General features: G+C 43.2%; 1 pseudogene; it reads left to right on the top strand.

The window, feature by feature from the left end:
- The first annotated feature begins 5,066 nt into the window (after positions 1 to 5,066).
- LOC119334051 lies at positions 5,067 to 6,729 on the top strand (annotated as a pseudogene).
- Positions 6,730 to 22,171: the final 15,442 nt, after the last annotated feature.

Below are 22,171 nucleotides of genomic sequence, written 5' to 3'. Positions count from 1 at the left end.
TTGGGCAAGATAGTTGGCTAGTTGCTCAAGTTGTCGTGCTCCAAAAAATTTAAGATAGTAGCTCGTTCGAATTAAGGTTTGGTGTTTCCTATGTTGTTGTCTCGAGAATACGAGTTCATTCACATTATTTTTGTTTGCTTTACAAAACAGAAAAACCATGGATTAATGTATTACAAAAAACAGTAAGTTTAAGTTTTATTAGTTATTTAGTTATATGCATTTTGTACAATATAGGGCCTAATATTTCATTTTGCCCTGGACTGCAAATTTCAGAAGACGGGCCTGGTCCTACCCGACCACCTAGACCGGAGAATCAAACTTACCTACAGTTGGGCTGGCGCCCGCTCTGCCGTGCGCGTTCATGAGGTCGTGTTAGATGTGAGGTACAGGGCCAGGGCAGGAGCCTTTCATCGTCCTTGCAGGTGTGACGTGTGCTGCAAGCGCTCGTGTGTTCTAGCTAGCCTTGCTGTGCTCTGCGCCCAAGTATTTGGAGCAACAACATATGGTAGAGCACTTTTCGTTCCTTAACATCCATGTAAAATATTTTGAGATAAACGAATACTTTTTATGTGTTGCACACACTCAAATACTTATTAGTACAACCCCAAATCCGAAATACAATGTATGTGAAGTCAATACAACACAAGATACATATGGACTAGGTGCAGCGTGCAAATTTGTCGAGAGGCAATTACAAACCGCTACATGTAACTGATTCATATATTCCTCTTAGTTCCCTATGTAGCGACTTAATTAAAATCAACATATCAGAGAGTACAATACACATATAGTATTCATTGTTTTAAAGACAGAGTATGTCGATCGAACATCAGACGGCTGTGATCTTTTCGATGCTTCGCCTAGTTGAACTGCTACACACATCGTAGCTTGGCTGAGAAAAAACAAGAATGGTTTGAATAAGACAAAGTGTTTGAGGTGCACAGTATGTACTTAAGTAGAACAATAAATTGTTACCATCCATGAGTATGAAACTATATAGTTCACTTGTTATTTGTTCCTGCAGACTTCGGTTTTCCGGCACCATGAGACTCCTTATCATGCCCACTTTGACTGTTGCTTACTGATGACTGCCCATTCCTATTGGTCGATGATGGGGAATGAGGTCTAGGTTGATCTGCATTCACGCAAGGTCACAGGGAGATGACCAAAGTAACTTTAGCAAACTCATTTTGGACATGGAATGAAACCTAGATAAAAATTGCTGCGAAAAAAAGCAGATGCCACGTAATGTACATATGTTCACTGCAGTCTAGTGTGTTATGCGCCAATTAGTACTCCTTCCGTCTATGTATACAAGGCCATTTAGGTGGTGTTTGGTTCTCTAGTCCTATGACTTTTTCTAGTCCCCGGGACTTTTTGAAAAAGACTCTCCAGGAGGTGCTTCTAAGGACTTTTAGCAAAAAGTCCCAGAAAAGTCTCACCCTGTTTGGTTTGCTAGGGACTTTTTCTATTTAACAGGGCGTGCGCGTGCCCCTAGGTCGTCAACTAATTAGTTAAACAGTATATAAATTACCAATCCCTCACCTTAGATTTTGCCCCATTCCGATCTCACCATGGGCAGCTCAGAGTGACTAATAGCGAGTTCTACATTGACGGTGCCGCTGTCGTCGGCTACACCCCTTTGCTCGCAGCCGATGGTGTTAGTCGTAGCTTGATCTCTATGTCCTCTCCGCAGGAGGCATGGCGGAGGGGCGAGCCCTGTCTATGTCCGGAGGTGCTCCTAGCGTGCACGCCCTCCAATGGATGCGCTCGTGGCGCACTACCATGGGCATGCGCTGCTGTGTTGGCGACGGCGGTCGGAGATGGCAAACGCTGGCGCACTTCTGGGTGCCACCGAGAAGCAGTGCGGCGTCCCACCATCTGTGCTGCCTATCAAAGTCGTGTGCCCAGTGCATGACCAGTGGCTGATTTTGTCGGTGCCGAAGAAGCACAGCCATGTTATTAAGGACTTAATTACGTGTAGGCTCACATTCACCCCTGCTCTGGTCATGGTTGATGGCAGTGGTGAGTTCTGAACTTGGGCATGTCCTTGTTATGTTAACGTAAGTGCTATGTATGTCTGGTTAGTGAACTTGGCTGTCAGCTATTTGGTAAATTATATATGTAGTTCCTTTGTTAGTTATGTAACCGCAGGCGTGCATTGAGAACTATGATAATGTCAGGGGTTGTGTTGCAAGGTTCTGTTGTAATATCAAGTGTTGTCCTGGTCGATCCTTATGTACACGCACGTGAAGTTCACCTTGTACAATACCTTTTTTGTAGGAAACTTTTGTACAGTACCTGAAGCAATAATTTGGCCATACATGTAGTTTAATTTATCATGTTTTTTAAGTTATAATATCTCAGCCATAGAGACAATATTTTGGCCATACACGTGATTTAATTTATCTGGAAACTTTTCTAGAATTACAAGATCACTTATTTAGGTCAAGTTTGTATGCCTTATACATTAAAAATTCCCTCCTTCAGCCAATGCAAAGAGAGCTTTAGAAAATGCAGAACTCAGAAACCTATTTTAGTTGGTCCCCTAAAATACCTAGGGTATATATTTATCCCTCTACTCATTACTGCCTCTACTTGTGCGGATGACATGAAATTATTTGAGAACTTATGTGCCTCTTGCATTCTGTAGTAACCAGCGCAAATATATCCTATGGCTATAATTCCATTCCACTCCTGGCCTTCTTAATTTATTCTCTCACACCCCCATCAATGGCCATGTAGAATTCGTTTCCTTTCTGGCTTATTCATTCCATATGCATGGCCTTCTCTCTCCCTTACTTTAATTCCTTTCCTCCGTGGTTCATGGCAATGACTATATTTTCTTTCCTTCATAAGTCATAACTCAGGAAAGGAAGTTTTTTCTCTTACTTCTTTTCCTCTCGCTCCTCCTCCTTTTGATTCCTTAATAGGCGGCTTATCGGTTTCAACTCAGAAACATATAAAACTTGGTGGAACTTGATCGAAAGGAGCGAGGTGGGACTATTTATAGCAAAACGATCTGTTTCCTATCACATACCATACCATAGCTGAGTTGGCTCCCATGATCTATACGTGATGGCGAGGTTTCGAGTTCGATTGCCCCATGGTCCTATATTTTTTCGTTGCTCCTCCATTGATTTTTGAAAAAATGAGAGGAGGCCTACCTCGGCCCATAATAGTTTGTTCAAATAATGGGCTGGGAACACATATATGGGTCGGTGTATAAGAAAACTATTAAGCCTATGGAGAACTATGAAAGATAAATGAAGATAAAGATAAAGATAAATGAAGTAGCTAGTTAGTTAGTACAGTAGCATGCATGCGATATAGGGGTATTATGCAGTGGTGAGTCAAGTAGGTGTGAAAGTCTCCATCCTTTAATATTAGGTAAAGATAAAGATAAAGATAAATGGAGTAGCTAGTTAGTAAGTACAGTAGCATGCATGCGATATAGGGGTACTATGCTGTGGCGAGTCAAGTAGGTGGGCTTCATAGGGCTCTAGCCTGCCCTCCAAAAAAATGTATTATTTTTTTAATACTACTCTTCTTTTCAGGTCAGCCCATTAGCCCGACAGAGGCACCAGCAGAACAGCCCACACGGCCACACCAGAGCAACGAAGCACGCATCGAGGGTTCCAGCCTCCACGCACGCCGCACAATCCACACGCCGACACGCGCATCCGGGCCCCAGACCAAGCGTTCGTCGGCGTTGGGGCGGACGGCGGCGGACCATGCAACCGGCCGGGGCGTCGGACTGCCGGAGCACCGCGCCAGCAGCTAAGCGCGCGCGCCTCTCCGACGACGGCGACGAGCCAAGGCGCCAACTGGCCGCGGCCAACCCTAGCTGGCCATCGACCGCCGGCGGCCGGCTGCTGCTCGATGCCAGACTGCCAAGTGCCAGCCAAGCCTTTAAGTCGGAGAATCGGAGGCGTACTGCTGCTGTTGCTGCTGCCTGCTGCTGAAGGAGTTGAGGCGTTGACGTGTGCTCACTGCTGGCCGGCTGGGTAATTTGAATCAATAATTTTGGTACATTTGTAGTTGCTACTTGTTAGTTCATGTTATCTTAATTAATTTAAGTCCTATTCCTATGCAAATTATTTGCAGATTTGCAGAGATGAAGAGAAAAAATACAAGCATAAACAGTTTTTTTGAAGTAGTTCAAGTACTCCTCGTGCCGAACCTGATCCTATCCCAGCCAGTCCACTGATCCCAGCGAATGTGAACCCAGATCCCCTTTCCCTGGCTGTAGTGACCATAGTTCCTACTTCAACTAATGAGAGACCTGATCCCTCAACTCCAAGCAATGAGAGAAATGACACCACATTTGATGAGAGTACAAACCAACCAAGAATGCCTATACTAGAATTTCATCCAAGTCAAATTATTGCTGATCCAGGACTTAGAATACCAATAGAAGATTATGCCCCTGAAATAAGAAGTGATGTGAGAAGAGCTTATTTGTTGAACAAGCGAAACAAAGCTATTGGGCATAAATTCAAGAAGACAAAAGATGGTAAAATTTGGAGATCCTTTCAGCGTGCGTGGTTTGACAATTTTGATTGGTTGGAATATAGTGTGGATAAGGAGGCTGCGTTTTGCTTTCATTGCTTCCTTTTCAAGAAACCATCCCAAGCCATTAGATTTGGCAATGATGTTTTCACAAAAAATGGGTACACTTGTTGGAAAACAGGTTTAGCTAGTTTTGAAAAGCATGTTGGTGGTCAATCTAGTTACCACAACATTGCTAGGGGAGATTGTGATGATTTCAACAATCAACGAGCAAGTGTGGCTACCAAATTCTGAGTGTACAGCAAAGAGGCTGAGATATCTTATAAAATCCGCCTAACTGCACCATTGGATTGTGCAAGGTATCTCATAGCACAAGGTGAAGCTTTTCGTGGGCATGATGAATCCTCCACTTCCATCAACAAGGGCAATTTTAGAGAGTTATTGGCTGGTATAAGGACAAGAAGGAAGATGTGAAGGATGCATTTGACAAGGGGGCTGGAAATGCACAAATGATTTGTTCTGACACCCAAAAGGACCTTGCTACAGCTTGTGCGATGGAGGTAACCAAAGTTATTAAGAATGACATTGGAGATAAGAATTTCTCAATACTTATTGATGAGGCTAGAGATTGTTCAATAAAGGAGCAAATGGCGGTGAGTTTGAGGTAACACATACCATCTTTTAGTGTTTTTATATTGCACTAGTAATGTTTACTAATCTGATTTCGTGATGCACGTAGATTTCTAGATGATCATGGAGGGCTCCAAGAGAGATTCCTTGCCATTAAGCACATCACATATTGCACATCTGCTGGAATTAAAGAAGCTTTAGTTGATGTGTTGGAATATCATGGTTTGTCAATTTCCAGGCTACGTGGTCAGGGTTATGATGGGGCTTCAAATATGAGAGGGGAGTTCAATGGTTTGCAAAAATTGGTTAGAGATGAAGCTCCGTATGCATTCTATGTTCATTGCTTTGCTCACCAGTTACAATTGGTGGTTGTCACCGTTGCTCAATGTTGTCCTGCTATTACTGATTTCTTCAATTATATTCCCTTGATAGTGACTCAAGTGTGTTCATCTTGTAAAAGGAAAGATGCATTACTTGCCAAACATCAAGATGAATTGTTAGATTTGATGGAGAATGGAAAGATTTCAGCCGGTACCGGGTTGCATCAAGAATCTAACATAACAAGACGAGGAGATACTTGTTGGGGCTCACACCTCAAAACCTTGCTTCGTATATTCACAATGTGGAATGCTGTGGTGGATGTGCTAGGAATTGTTGTGGCTGATGCTCGGGAACACACATGCCAAGGTGGAGCTAGAGGTTTGCTTAAAAACATGGAATGCTTTGAATTTGTGTTGATCATGTTCTTCTTAATAAACTTTATGAGCAACACAAATCAACTATCCCAAGCTTTGCAAAGGAATAATCAAAATATTGTTGAGGCCATGCGTTTGATCTTGGATGTGAAAGAAAGCTTGCAGGACATGAGGGACAATGGTTGGGAGCCTTTATTTTGCCAAGCCAAGAACTTTTGTGAAACACATGATATTGATGTGCCAAACATGGATGATCTTGTTGGAACAATGGGCCAATCTGTTCGCACTAAGAAGGTGACTCGGCTTCACTGTTACAAGGTTAGCATATTCAATGTTGCCATTGATGCAACTATCACCGAGATGAATCACTGATTTAATGAAGTTTCCACCGAGTTATTGGATTGCATGTCTTGTCTTAATCCAGCAAACAACTTTGCAAAGTTTGACGTTGACAAACTTATTCGTCTTGCTAAAATTTATGATGAGGACTTCATAGAAGCTGACCGGTTGTTGCTAAGAGTACACCTCCCCAGATTCCTTATGAACATTAGGATAAGTGATGAATTTAATGGATGCCGGGATGTCCACACTTGCTCGTTTGATGGTTGAAACAACGAAACACACAACTTTCCATTTGGTATATCGCCTCATTGAGTTGACACTCATTCTTCCTGTAGCAACTTCGTCAGTTGAGCGAATATTTTCAGCAATGAAGATCATCAAGACAGATTTGCGCAACAAACTATCAAATGATTGGCTAAATGATTTAATGGTGTGCTATTGTGAGAAAGAGATATTCAGAAGCACTCACGATGACAAAATCATGATACAATTTTAGAAAATGAGTGATCGGAAAGGACATTTGCCTTATGAGTTTAATGTGATTCCTTAGAGGTATATATGTTAGTGTTACTAGTTTTAATACTTACATGTGCATGACTTATTGTTGTATCACTAACAAGTGTGCTAATTTGGACAGATGGCTTGTGGTTGGTGACTTGAGCGAGGGATCTTGGGCATACATCTCTATATTTTGGTGTGAAGCTATTCTATAACTACAATACCAGTAGCAGTACTAACCAGTAGTAAGAAGCAACATCTCATTGTCTTTTGTTATTGCTTCTCTCGTACTTTGATGCCGTGGTCTGTGAATTGTATGAACCTTTCTGGTATGTTTAAATGAATACTGCATGCTTTAGTTAGTATTCTGGGAAAGTTTGATTACATTTCGGCAAAAGGACAAGGAGATAATGGTTATTTAGCTGTACAAATTCAAATTTCAGCTCAAAATTTAATATTTTTCAAAAATCCCAAAACAATTAGAGTCAACACTAGATGCTTCCGGTAGTATTCTGTGATATTCTCAGCTCATTTGGATAAAAGAATTACGAGATGATGTTGTTTCTCTTGAAAGGAACGTTTCATTTTTTTCTGCCGTTAACTTTGAGCCCACCCTCTAATTTCGTTCTGGATTCGCCACTGGTACTATGTACTTAGTCAGTGCAATGGTAAGAAGCTCACCCTTCGCCTTTTCATTCTTGTTGTTGGACGCCATAAGCTTAACCATTTGTGAGGTAGATTGAACTATGATGCCAAATGCTTGCAGAAAATTTTATTCTTATAGAGGCATACGGAGCGGGAATTGTAGAAATTGCATCAATTAGAGCGATCATGACATCTAATGAGAAACTATTACATGTATAATTATTAAAATTAAATTTTGCACGACTTGATTACATTGACTAGGAGTGTATGAACTGCTTTGAGTGAGTGCTAATGTCATTAAATGTTTAATTTGACCCATGGCTTTTGCTTTGACAGGATCTACCTAGTCAATGGAATATGTGTCGACTGCACACGGTCCAGAAAGTGGACAAAAATTATTGGAAGTGAATTAAAATTAATGCTCAGTTCTCTGAACACGATGTACAAACCACATATGAAATATATTTCTAGTCGCAATTGAGACTGGTCACATGTATGTGTTTTTTTAGAATGTCACATATATGTGTTGTGATCACCTCTTCCATAGTATATCTTTCAACCTATATGTATTAGTAGCTAGAAGAAAGGCACAAAATGACTATTGAAGTTTACATTTCTTTTGCTCTAGCTAGTAAACGGCACGAAATGTACTACTCCCGGTGTGAACATGATATTCTGCAACAAAAGCTGGATCATGTGTAATTTCCTTGACCTTGTCATTCAAATCAGGACAAGTCTTTTGAGAGTTAATGTGGCGGCTCTTTAGCTTTTTTCGATAAAGAGTGGCTTTATTGACTCAAAATATAGCATCGAGGATACAATTATAATGAGCTACACCTGGCCTCTGCATAACTAAGATGCACACAGCCAATACACACAAAGAAGCATGCTAGCAAAGGCACAAAAAGAAAAATCCCGAAGCATAGAAAGAACGATTGACAATGTATAGTGACAACCATCATAGCTAGCTAGGTCCTACTATTCAGCACGGACAACTACTGGTATACATAGGGTATAACTATCATGGCACACTTTTCATTGTTTGACTTGCCGATGTATATGCGTACATACAGTATACTTTTCCTTAGTCGGCGCTCGAAGTTGGAGCGGCAGATCATGGTAACACCGCAGTTCTGAGACAGGAAGACGGAGCGGCAAGCATGCGGCCACCTGATCAGCTGGTACCCTTGTGGGCAATCGGCGAGGTCACACCGGTGCGGCAGTCTCTCCTCCAATCGGTTCCCTAGGATGAGGCAGCAAGTTAATGTGTGTGGTGGTGCTATAGCACTCGATCTGCAGATTGAGGCGACCACTGATGGCTCTTGGTTAGGGTTCCTCTCTCTAAATATAGTTCGTACGGTGGGCAGCTCGTTTTGGAGAGGTTGTCGGATGCAACCGAAAGGCTCCTTTGTGAAGTGTGGTCGCTCTCACACCGACAAGCTTGCCTTCGGCATTGAGATGTGATCTACGGATAGCGGCTTGACAGAGAAGGCATGGCTGTGCAGTGACGACGGTGGAATTTCTAGCCAAGCGCCTTTAGTTGTTGGGATCACAGAAGAGTGGTGGCGACAACATACGACAAACCCGATTTGGTGGTGCTTCTTGAGAACATGTTATCGAGCTTCGTGGTGAAACCCCAAGGTCTAACCCTAGTGGGTTATATCTAGCAACAATGTTATTGGGTTATTACCGTATTTGAGTCTTTGACAGGATATGTTCGAACTTGATCTTCTTGGTGAAAACATAGATTCTGGCCTCTAGTGATTGGATCCAGTGGCAATGGCCCTTGATCATCATTCCTTCTTGAAGGCATTATTGTTGAACACTTGCTGGGTCACACCCTCACCCAACAGCGCCACCACCATAAACACACCTAGTCGGCCCTAGCCAGCATCCCGGCATAGCATGCACCTCCGCGCCCAATGCGCGCTCGCACCACTCCATTGAGTGCCACACACCACTATCATGCATGCATCACCAGGTGAGCCCTGATGCGCACGAAACGCCCCGCCAGGTCTTTGTTTGCGGCCCTCCAGTGGAGGCGCAGTGAGAGGATAGGAGGGAGAATGGCCTAGAGGCATTTGTAGAGTGTTTTTTTGGAAAAGGAGGTTAAACCCCCGAGATCTGCATCAATCGATGCATACAATTATCTTTATTAATTATTCAACACTAACTAGAACATATATACATCAAGCCACCCGAAGCTACCACTCACACCTGCAAACTCGATAATGTGGAGTGCTCTCACTCGCCAGATCTAAAACCGGTGTCATAGCTGATCCATCCAGATAACATATTGGAAGCAACTACCGGTGCAGCAGACCTAAAGCATACACCACATGCACACGTTTCGAAAGCTGCCATCATCATCGAACCGCTAACCCATCATTAGGAGAGAGATCTGCATCATCCTTGCCGGTCCGGCTATCCATTGACGCCTAATACGTCTCTAAATTTTTGATTGTTCCATGTTGTTATATTATCAATCTTGGATATTTTATAATCATTTTATATCATTTTTCGGTACTAACCTATTGACATAGTGCCAAGTGACAGTTCCTTTTTTTCCGTGTTTTTTACATCGCAGAAAATCAATATCAGACGGAGTCCAAATGCCACGAAACTTTACGGAGATTTTTTATGGACCAGAAGGAACATGATGGGCCCTGGTTGCACCTCGGGGGGAGTCACGAGGAGGGGACAACCCACCAGGGTGCGCCAGCAGGCCCAGGCGCACCCTGGTGGGTTGTGCCCACCTCGGGTGCCCCCGGACCGCCTCTTTACTCTATAAATACCCCCAAAATACCAGAACCCTAGGGGAGTTTACGAAATATTCATCCAGCCGCCGCAGAGTCCAGAACCACAATATCCAATCTAGACACCATCTCAGATGGGGTTCACCACCTCCATTGGTGCCTCTCCAATGATGCGTGAGAAGTTCTTTGTAGACCTTCGGGTCCGTAGTTAGTAGCTAGATGGATTCAACTCTCTCTCTCTCTTGATTCTCAATACAATGGTCTCTTGGAGATCCATATGATGTAACTCTTTTTGCGGTGTGTTTGTTGGGATCTGATGAACTTTGAGTTTATGATCAGTCATATCTTTTTATATCCATGAAAGTTATTTGAGTATCCTTGATCTCTTATACGCATATTCTCTTATAGCCTCATATTTCTTCTCTGATATTTGGTTTTTGTTTGGCCAACTTGATCTATTTATCTTGCAATGGGAAGAGGTGCCCAGTAGTGGGTTTGATCTTACGGTGCTTGATCCCAGTGACAAAAAGGGAACCGACACGTATATATCGTTGCTACTAAGGATAAAAAGATGAGATCTATATCTACGAAATAGATTAACGGATCTTGTCTACATCATGTCATCGTTCTTATTGCATTGCTCTGTTTTTGCATGAACTTAATACACTAGATGCATGCTGGATAGCGGTCAATGTGTGGAGTAATAGTAGTAGATGCAGGCAGGAGTCGGTCTACTAATCTTGGATGTGATGCCTATGTAATGATCATTGCATGGATATCATCATAATTATTTGAGGTTCTATCAATTGCCCAACGGTAATTTGTTTACCCCTCATTTGCTATCTTTCTCGAGAGAAGCCACTAGTGAAACCTACGGCCCCCGGGTCTTCTTCCTCATATATTTTCTTGCGATCTACTTTTCCTTTGCATTTTTATTCAGATCTTTTAAACCGAAAATACAAAAATACTTTGCTGCACTTTATTTTATTTATGATCTATTATTTCAATCTATTACATATTTCTGGCATCGTTACTCGAAAGGGATCGACAACCCCTTTAACACGTCAGGTTGCGAGGTGTTGTTTTTTGTGTGCAGGTGCTGTTTATGTTGTGTTGCTTGGTTCTCCTACTGGTTCAATAACCTTGGTTTCATCACTGAGGGAAATACCTACCTTCGATGTGCTACATCATCCCCTCCTCTTTGGGGAAATACCGATGTAGTCCTAGCAGACAGGAGTTTTCTGGTCTATAGTCAGGGAGCAATCAAAAGGAATTTCTCGTGCCGCTGTCAGGGAGGATCTTCTACATAACCAGGTTCCTAATCACAAATCTCATCTCCTCGCAATTTACATCATTTCTCATTTTCCTCTCGTTTTCCTCTTCCCCACTTCACAAAATTTGTCGTTTTATTCACCTCTCTTTTTCTTTTGCCGTTTTCTTGCCAGATCTGTTTTTGTGTGTTTTCTTATTTGCGTAGTCATGATGCCTCAAAGAAAATATTATGATGTTCCTTACCCAAATATTTGCTTGAAATTGAGAGAATTACTAGGGAATATATGACTACACAATTTGAGCACAATAAGTATTTTACTGAAGAACTTAAGGAGCACTTTGTTGTGCTGGATGCTATCACAAAAAAAACTTGATGATACTAGTAGAGAAGTTTGCAATCTTCAATCTAAGTATGCTTTTGCTAAAAGTTTGCTAGGAAAAATATCCGATGCACAAGCTACTCTATTAAATCAAATGGCTGCCAAACCAATCTCATTAGAGGATAAAAGTGATGAAGATCTTAAAATGATTGGTGTTTCATCTATTGATTCCTTGTTTAGTAAAGACAATATTGATGAAAAAGGGACTGGAGAAGATTCAACTTTAGGTAGAAGGTGTCCCAATATTTCGGAGGGTAAAAATCTTGTTGAGAAAATTGATGAAAGTGGGTTTGGAGAGGTCAAAACATTAGCTAGTGATGTACCCACTCTTTTGGATTACAAATACTTTAATTATGATAGTTTCTCTTTGATTGATTGTATTTCTTTGTTGCAATCCATGATAAATTCACCCCATGCTTATGAACAAAATAAGGCTTTTACTAAACATATTGTTGATGCTATGATGAAAGCTCTTGAATAAAAATTGGAATTGGAAGTTTCAATCCCTAGAAAATTTCATGATGAGTGGGAACCTACTATAAAAGTCAAGATTAAAAACTATGAGTGTTTTGCTTTGTGTGACTTGGGTGCTAGTGTTTCTATAATTCCGAAATCTTTATGTGATGTGATTGGTCTTATTAATCTTGAAGAGTGTTCTTTGAATTTGCACTTGGCAGATTTTACTATTAAAAAGCCTATGGGAAGAATTAATGATGTTCTTATTCTTGCAAATAGAAATTATGTGCCCATAGATTTTATTGTTCTTGATATTGTTTGCAATCCCTCTTGTCCAATTATTCTTGGTAGACCGTTTTTACGCACTATCAGTGCCGTGATTGATTTGAAAGAAGGCAATATTAAGTTTCAGTTTCCTTTGAGGAAGGGTATGGAACACTTCCCTAGAACTATAATTAAGCCACCTTATGAATCAATCATGAGGGCATCTTATGAATCTCGAACCAAAGATGACAAAACTTAGATCCTTGCTTTATGCCTAGCTAAGGGCGTAAAACTATAGCGCTTGTCTGGAGGCAACGCAATGAATAAATTTTCTTTTTTCTTTTTGCTTTCTGTTCTTGAGTGTTTACACAAATATGCTACTATTATGATTGTGTTATTTATGTTTTAATTAGTGTTTGTGCCAAGTAAATCCTTTAGGATCTTCTTGGGTGATAATTGTTTGATATTGCTGAAAAAACAGAAACTTTTACGCTCAAGGAATTAATTTTAATTTTTTACCAGAGAGCGATAAAATATCCATTCTACTTGAAGTATATCAATATACAAATTTCTCAGGTCGTCCTAATTTTTCAGAACTTTTGGAGTTACAGAAGTATTCGATATAGTCAGATTGCTACACACTATTCTATTTTGACAGATTCTGTTTTCTTTGTGTTGTGTGCTTATTTTGATGGCTCTATGGTTTTGTTTGATGATTTTTTGCCATAGAAAAGTTGGAATACAGTATATATAATACAAGAACAAATACGAATTTGTTTGATACAACACGTATAGTAGTGGTTTATTATTCTTATACTAACGGGATCTCATGAAGGTTTTGTTGAGTTTTGTGTGATTGAAGTTTTCAAGTTTTGCATTATCTTACGATGGATGAAGGAAGGATGGAAGAGCCTAATCTTGGGGATGCCCCGGCATCCCAAGCTATTATCAAAAAATGAGCAACCAACTAAGCTTGGGGATGCCCCCCGAGTGGCATCCCCGCTTTCTTCCAACAACTATCGGTATTTTACTCGAGACTATATTTTTATTCGTCACATGATATGTGTTTTGCTTGGAGTGTCTTGTATGATATGAGTCTTTGCTTGTTTTATTTTGTGTTTTAAGTCATCAATCCTTGCTGAACACTCCTATTTGAGAGAGCCAAAGTTATGTCATGACTTATTATAATTGCTCTTTGTGCTTCACTTAAATCTTTTATGAGCTAGGACTTTCTCTAATGCTTCACTTATATCTTTTTGAGCATGGTGTGCTTTAGTGTTTTTGATGAAATGCTCTCTTTCTTCACTTAAATTATTTTGAGAGAAAGAAAATTTGTTATGCTCATGATCTTCACTTATTTTTTGATCTTATGAAAAGAAACACATGAAAATTAGTCCCAAAGTGAAATATATCCAAGAAGGATAAAGAAAAGAAATATGTCATGAAGATCATTGGACACAATAAAGTTGATTCTTAGTAATAGTTTTGAGATATTATGATGTGATATGTGAGTTATGTTGATGAGTAATTATGCTTTAGTAAGAATATTGGTGTTAAGGTTTGTGATTCCGAAGCATGCACATATAGTCTCTCATTATGCTATGATGTTGGAGCATGATTTATTTTTCATTGTCTTCCTTATAAGTGGTGGTCGGGGACGAGCGATGGTTTTTCCTACCAATCTATCCCCCTAGGGGCATTCGTAGTAGTACTTTTCTTCGAGGGCTAATAAACTTTTGCAATAAGTATATGTGTTCTTTATGACTAATGTGAGTCCATGGATTATACGCACTCTTACTTTTTCGCAATTTGCTAGCCTCTACGGTACCGTGCATTGCCCTTTCTCACATTGAGACGTGGTGCAAATTTCGCAGGTGCACCCAAACCCCGTGATATGACACGCTCTATCACACATAAGCCTTATTAAATCTTCCTCAAAACAGCCACCATACCTATCAATTATGGCTTTTCCATGGCCATTCCGAGATATATTGCCATGCAACTTCCACCGCTTCCATTTGATGACTTGAGCATTCACTGTCATATTGCTTTGCATGATCATATAGCTGACATAGTAGTTGTGGCTCAGCCACTATTCATCATTTTTCATACATGTTACGCTAGATCATTGCACATCCTGGTACATGCCAGAGGCATTTATATAGAGTCATACTTTGTCATAGGTATCGAGTTATAAGTTTTATTTCTTGTGAGTTATAAGTAAATAGAAGTATGATGATCATCATTATTCATTTTTAGAGCAGCGCCCTAGTGAGGAAATGATGATGGAGACTATGATTCCCCCAAGTCGGGAGGAGACTCCGGACAATGAAAGAAAAGAAAAAAAAGAAAAAAACAATAATAAACAAAGATAGAAGGGGCATTGTTAGTATCCTTTACAACACTTGTGCTTGAAAGTAGAACCTTGTTTTTTATATGGAGAGTCTCCTATCACTACTAGGAAAATGCTAATTAGTGGCGCACCTGTTTTGGCCATTAATGGCGCACTACAGGTGCGCCACTATCATCACACCACTAGTAACTAATACTAATGGCGCCCCCTGGTGCGCCATTAGTATACCAGACAATAGTGGCGCACCAGGGAGTGCGCCATTAGTATGTCAAACGGTGCGCCATTACTATGCCTCCCAGGGGGGCATATTTACCTTGTGCTTTGGGTTACTAATGGCGCACTTCTAGTTAGTGCGCCACTAGTGTGTTTATTGTAGTGCGCCACTAAAGTGCAGTGTGGTGCGCCACTAGTATGAATATTAGGAATTTTTTTCTTTTCTGAAATTTGCACAGGTTACAAAATATATTACTGCACAGAATATACACAGCACAACATATAAACAACATATTCATCGAATACAATAGAAGATTAGTCTTGGAATACAATTCATCATATTAGTCTCCGAATTCAAAAGACCGAATAAAGTTAGAACATTACAAGTCTCGAGACCGCGAGTAGCGAGTTTGTCTTCACATTACAAGTCGATATCGATCATCTAAACTACCATCACATAGAAGAGAGCTGCGGTCATCACGATGAGCATCATCGCGATGAAACTGGTGTTCATCCGGTTCCTCCTCCGCTCCCTCCTCTCTCCCGCTAGATAGCGCGCGTATCTAGCTTCCGCCTCCGCCCTAGTGGTGTACCCTTTGTAACTGTTACCGCTGAAACGGTGAATCTGTCTCCGACACTCCTCTTAGTCATCGTAGACTCCGAGAACCTTACCCTTGTACACGACATACAACGACATCTCTATGCACTAGCCAAACAAAACGTTAGTAGCAATTCACAGACAATACAATAGCAATATATAAGTATGCAACAAAAGGATCAGAAGAGAAAAGCAACACATTAATAGCACGATTCATGGTCCTACTAATAAATAGCATCGATTACATATAAGTTGAACGACTGTCCAAACCAAAGAGACATACAAGTTCATTAAAGTTTAATTACAACATGAGCTAATCGATATTTCAGAACTACATAGCATCACTACTTTCGACTCGACTCAGGGACCGGAGCATGGATCAAGCCGCCGTCTGTCGTGATGGTCATGAAATCGCGGGTGTTGTCAGCCTGCATTTGTAGCGTTGTTTCTATCTCACTGTTGGACGGTTGATATCTGAGATAGAACTGCCCTGAGGTATGAAGGACATCTTGATGGATGATTTCCGCAAACTCCGACTGGATGCGAAAGAATTCTTGTCTAATGTCCACGTCCTGGATTGCCGACAAGCTTGCGGCCCAATCTTTGAGATTATTTGGTAGCAGAAGGTGATTATGGTCCCGTACGATCGCCGGCATGTGATGGAGGGCGTAGTAGGCATCCTTCTGACCGCCAGGCATCTACTTGACGCAGGGGAATGTCGTATTGTGGGCGAACACGTGCTTGCCGTACCTACGAATTGGCCTGCTGAAGGTGCCTCCAGATCTGGCGTAGCCGGGGAGAACATCATCAAGAACTTTCTTGATATTTGTGTAGCCTTTCTTCGACTGACGGTCCGAGTCGAAATCCGTGGCCATGGAATATTTCGGTCTTAAGAGGATGAGTGTGCAATGTGTGTCACTGCACAAAACACGGAATGCTAGAAAAAAAAGAACGATCGAAATCTAAGAAATCATATGTGACGGGGCAGTGAGGGGATGACTTACTCGGGAAAGTAAGGCACGAGGAAGTTATCCTTATCTGGGTTTGCTAGAATGACGCCTTCGAGGTATGAACTCGCGACTTGCCAGTCCCCAGCACTGCCCAAGATCTTGGCACGCATGTAGAAGGGGTCGACTATCACGATGTCTGGGGTATTGTCTCTAATGATTAGCATCTCCATACTCAGCGAAAATAGCCGAACGAAGGTGCAGTGCAGCGGATGAAGGTTAAACACAGTGAAGATGTCATCAAACCGCATGACGATCATACCCCCGATGGCGCTATCCACAAAGCCCTTGCCCTCTGGCACCTTGGCCACGAAAACCGGGTATGCCACATCATTCTCTCGGAGACGCGCTTCTCCAAAGAAAGAACACTGTCATGCAGACTCCGCATAGCACCAGTTTCAGCATTGAGTAGATTAGTCGGTAGCATCGGCCTACCCGCCACATGCACCCTCCTCGAGATATTCTTAGGTGAAGGTGGCCCGTCCTGAGCACGGATTGTACTCGGTGCCAGCTGGCTCGCATCCTTGTTACTCTTTCTTTTCTTCCCCTCTTCTTCTGCTGTAATGGGATTGAGTTCTGCTCACAGACAACCTTCTTGAGTGTGTTGGGGCTGATAATATTTTGCACCTCGGCTATCTGAGGCTCGGTGAAGGCGGCAGCTGGAGGCGTCTCCTGAGAACTGAACGCCAGACGATGCCTGTTGCAACTGGGTTTCTCCGCGGTACCAGCTAGATCGTCTTTTGCAGGGTTGGGTTCTTGAGAAGGCCCCAAGAATTTTTCACCGTACCCATGTTCGTTGAAGTACTTATCGACCCTGGTAAATGTACCTCCGTCGTTGTCGTCGTCGTCCGGATCCTGTGCCATATGCATGTCCAGATCATGTGCCATATGCATGTCCGGCATGTCCGGTAGCGTTACGGGGGTCTTGCCATGGCTTGGTGCCGGCACGACTAGCTGTGTTGTCTGTGGGGTGGTGTCCCCCGCCCCCAAACGAATCTGGCTCTTCGGCCAAAGCATGGGCCAGCTTATGCAGGCAATGAGGGTCATCACATCATCTTCGTCAGCCCCATGGGGTTGATACGGAGGTAACAAGGCGTCAAAGCCCGACAGCACCCGAACCAGTTGAACCCTATAAACGGTGGGTGGCATCTGATTACCGTGGAACACGCGGCTGCCCGGTTGAACGATTCTGCCTTGGCGACATCGACCAACTCGTCGTTCACGAAGTGCATGAGAGTGCACGGAACATCGGCGGTGCGCTGCGAAAACATGTAGGGCGTCAGGGATGCCCAGTCAAAGGTAAGGAGATGAAGTCATCGGTCGAGAGGCTTAATTAGTTACCGTGATGGCGTCGAGCTGGGCTAATGTCGAGGCACCGCCAACGGCGGGCGTGCAACTAATGAAGGGTCCGCTTGCTACCGAGGTGCTGGCCGGCATATTCTTCCCACACTCGGGTTCATTAAGCTACAATGCCGGCGCCGCCGCGGGAGACACCAATGCCGCCTCCGCCGGAGACACCAATGGCGCCACCGGCGCGTTGCGCGAGTTGCTGCCCGTGAAGCTAGGAATCGAGGGCGGCCCCTGTTGGCCGCCCGCAATCCACTCCTGCAGCCCAGAAACCAAGGTAGGCATAATGGCAGTGATCGTCGCTCCCAGTTGGTCTCGCACTTGCTCTTCGACGATCTCCGGAATGCACGCCACTTGTGCCTTGAGTTGTTAAACCTCACGCTCCTGGCTTTCCAAGCTGGTCTTTCTCTCCTTTCGCCCAGCGGTATAGTACTCCGACCATTTCGTGGACAAGCCTTTACCGGCCACATGACCAGCTGACGACGGCTTACTGAGCTTATCCTTGTTTTTCATTACGTTCAACGCCCTATTTAAAGGGGTGTCGAAAGGGGAGCTCTGAGACGACCCCGCGCTACTGCTTTTAGTGTCCTACGGAAGGAACGTGAACCATTTAGAAAATTGGCTTCATTAATTAAATGCAACTATATGGAGCTAATTACGCGGGGGTGTATTCCTTACCAGAACACGCTCAAGCACCTTGGTCTTCGGATCCGCAGTAAGATCCTTGGTTATCGGGTCCACCTTGTACCGGGCCTTGACATAGTTCCTGGTATGCTTGTCACGGTATTTCTTGAAGAGGGGCCGTAGGCCTTGCTCGGAACGCTCCTCATCCTCCTTGTCCCATGTAGGTTCCGCCACTCTATAATCGCCGGGACTGAGTTTGTGGAGCCCTAAGTTCAAGTCCCGCATCTCTTTCCCCCACTGACTTGATTCCACGGTTGCGTCGCTCTCGCACTTGATCTTGAACTCCAGGTAGTCATCTTCGATGATCGAAGGATGTTTCTCCTTGATCTTCTCATAACTGTCACCTTTTTCAACCATTCTCTTCACCGCGGCTCTCCAAGTAGCCAGGGCCGTGCTCATCTTCGTGAGGGCGGCACTGTTCACTTTATTCCCTGCGAGGCTTGTGTTTGCGAAGTCACCGGGGAACTTGTATCGTTCGTGCAGCTTCGTGAAGAGGAGGTTGCACAAATTCCCTCGGTCACGATGCCTTAGGTTCTCGATGTTGATCGAGATGGTGCTCTGGAGAATGCACCCGAGCTGTCCCGCGTACCCCTTGACTATTTCTTTGGGCATCGTTCAATGCCCCTCGGAGGACACTTCAGTACATTCCTCCTTGACGGTGCCGAGCATGTTCGGGTGCCGGTCCTTCCGTTGCCTCTTCGGTTGGCTGCCATCTGTGTGTGCGCTGCCATCATCAGTGGTGGCATCCTCGGTGGCACCATCAGTGGTGTCATCCCCGACGCCACTAGGGGTTGTATAGTCAGGATCGGTGTCTTCCGCGGCGTCCTCATAGCGGTGAGGTTCTTGCTCCATCTCTTGGGACAGCTCCCAAAATGCCTTGCCCGAACCGCCGGCCTCATCATTGTGGGCCATGTTTCGCTCTAAATAGGAAAAAAGTTTGGTCAAAAAGTTGGTTATTGTCAAGGAACAAGATCATTGTCTCATCATTTAGGATTTGTTGACACCGAGGCATCCTAAAAGCTAAGATTTTATCATTTAGGGTTTGTCGACACCGAGGCACCTTAAAAGCCTAAGCTTTCATCATTTAGGTTTTTATCGACACCGAGGCACCCTAAAAGCCAAGGTTTTATCATTTAGGGGATTGTCGACGCTGAGGCACCCTAAATGCTAAGTTAAGTTTTCATCATTTTGGGTTTATCGATGCCGAGGCACCCTAGGTTGACTGATATATATGGGTATCTTCTAATAATAGACCCTATCAAGAAAAGGGAAGGAGAATTCTAAGTTGGGCCTAATCACTTGGCTCCATTGTCACCTATGGTTTAATGCAGCAAGAATAAAGGGGCAGTTGATCCTACTTAATTAAGTACTAAGATACCCCGGCCCATGCATTAGTCACAAGTACCCCATATGTCCTATTTTTAGCAAAGTCATGCTAAAATTCACGGAAAAATTCAGCATGACCTTTGCTGAAAATAGGACATATGGAGTACCCGAATTTGCCGGAACGGAAGTTAATCGACATTCCGGCAAACTCAAGGGCCTCTCGGGGTACAGCAGCAACATCACAAGTTGACAAAATTTCCAAGTAGTACAGCAGCATCATCACAAGTAGTACCAATGAACATATAGTCCAGCACATTCTGAACTTGTTTGTCAAAGTGTTAGTAAGCATCACCCCCACAATGTGTATCCCTTGATTCCCTTCTCACCAGCAAACCACACTAATGCTCTAACTAGTGTACATAATTCATCCACCATGATCACATTTTCTTTTCTTTATACAGAAGCGTTTCACTATAACTGTCTGATCCTAGCAAAGACATGCATTACACATAACCACTCCCACCAAACCTGCAGAAGTGCAATAACTGAAAATCCAGATCAGTTACATTGAATATAAGCACTTGGATGTTCAGGTAAAAGTAGCACTAAGAGGCAATGGAAACACAGAAGCAATTGACAGCGCCTATATAAAACCTAGAGATAATTTACCAATTTATTATACATGTAACTGAACCTAGAGAACCCATAAACTAGCACAAGAAGGCTTGCTTCCTATGCACGTGTGCACCAAACCTACATAACTAGTGGACCAACTCTCTGTCTGTTACAAGAACTACAACTAGGAAGCTAGCACCAGATGCACTTGGGGATATACTAGTTATGCACTTCACATCCAGATGGCAATTACCTAGTATTATAAGCTAAAATTACCTAGTAAGTGCTCAATCAATAAGGTACAAGGTAAACTGAATTGACTTTCCAAATTGAGAAGCGCAGACAGAGCATAAGCAAAGAGGTCAACTGCTAATATCTATTCAATGCAAATAGTAGACATCTGAGTTCTCGTGCTCATATTGGAACATCCAGAACACCAAAGGCATCTTCAAAGTGAAAATTCTTACCCCTACACAACTATTCGGCATAATCAGAATTGAAAAGTAACATTCTTCAATATAGATCATGGGTGCTCGGGGGAAAGTAGCACAAACAGACAATGCAAACAACCAATCAACTAGTGAAGCCAATCAAGAACCTAGAGATATAGCTAGCAAACTGAGAAGCACAGGCAGAGCAAAAGCGAAAAGGTTACATGTTCACTGCGAAATAATAGATGCGCGAGTTCCAGTGCCCATATATGAAAAATCTAGAGCAGCAAAGGGCATCATCATCAAAGTGAAACTCTTAAGCCCTACATAATTATGCAACCTTGATCACAAATGACATTACTGGATTTAGATCTATTGCAGTAAATATAAGGACTTGGATGCTCAGATTTAAAGTAAAGTGCGCAAGCAGGCAATGCAAACACACAATCAATTGGTGAAAACCATCGACAACCTTGGGACAAATCCGGTGCATCAAACCTACATAATCAGTGGAACAATTCTAAGTATGTATCAAGAACTCTAGCTAGAAAGTTAGCAACAGTTGAAATTGGGGATATACTAATCATGAACAATCTCTCCTGGTCGGTCCAACTCAGAAATCACACCATTGTTCACATCCCATGGGCAGTCCCCGTAGCAACAAAAGCTAAGTTTAGACATATCCAACCGATCTCCTAAGCCCTGACCCCTAGAAACATTAGGCTAAACCCAACTGTGGCAGAAGGTGGATCCAGATTTTAAGGAATCGAGCGAGGCAAGGGAGGCAGAATCTACCACTTGGCGCGGGCCTTGAGCTTGAGGGCGGAGGGCTACGGCGCGGTGCAGGGCCCCTCAGTGGCGATCTTGTAGACCAAGAACAACCAAATTAATTGGGATCCTACTTAGATTAGATAAGCAAGAAGGAGAAGGGGACGAACTTGGGTACCTGCGCTGTCCTGCGGTGGTTGAGGAGTTGGATCCGGCAGCGGAGCCCAAGGGGGTCGTCAGAATGGTGCCTGTGGCAGCGCCAGAGACGAGGCCCTGGTGGCGCGGCGACGACGACGGCGAGGAGGCGGGGCGAGAAGGAGACGAAGCGAAGCAGCTTGTTAAGGTAGGGGCAGGGGGTCATCGGCGGCGAGGTGGAGCG

This window comes from Triticum dicoccoides, chromosome 7A (assembly GCF_002162155.2).
Source record: "Triticum dicoccoides isolate Atlit2015 ecotype Zavitan chromosome 7A, WEW_v2.0, whole genome shotgun sequence".
Classification (NCBI taxonomy): domain Eukaryota; kingdom Viridiplantae; phylum Streptophyta; class Magnoliopsida; order Poales; family Poaceae; genus Triticum; species Triticum dicoccoides.
This window is presented reverse-complemented; position numbering and strand designations above follow the sequence as displayed.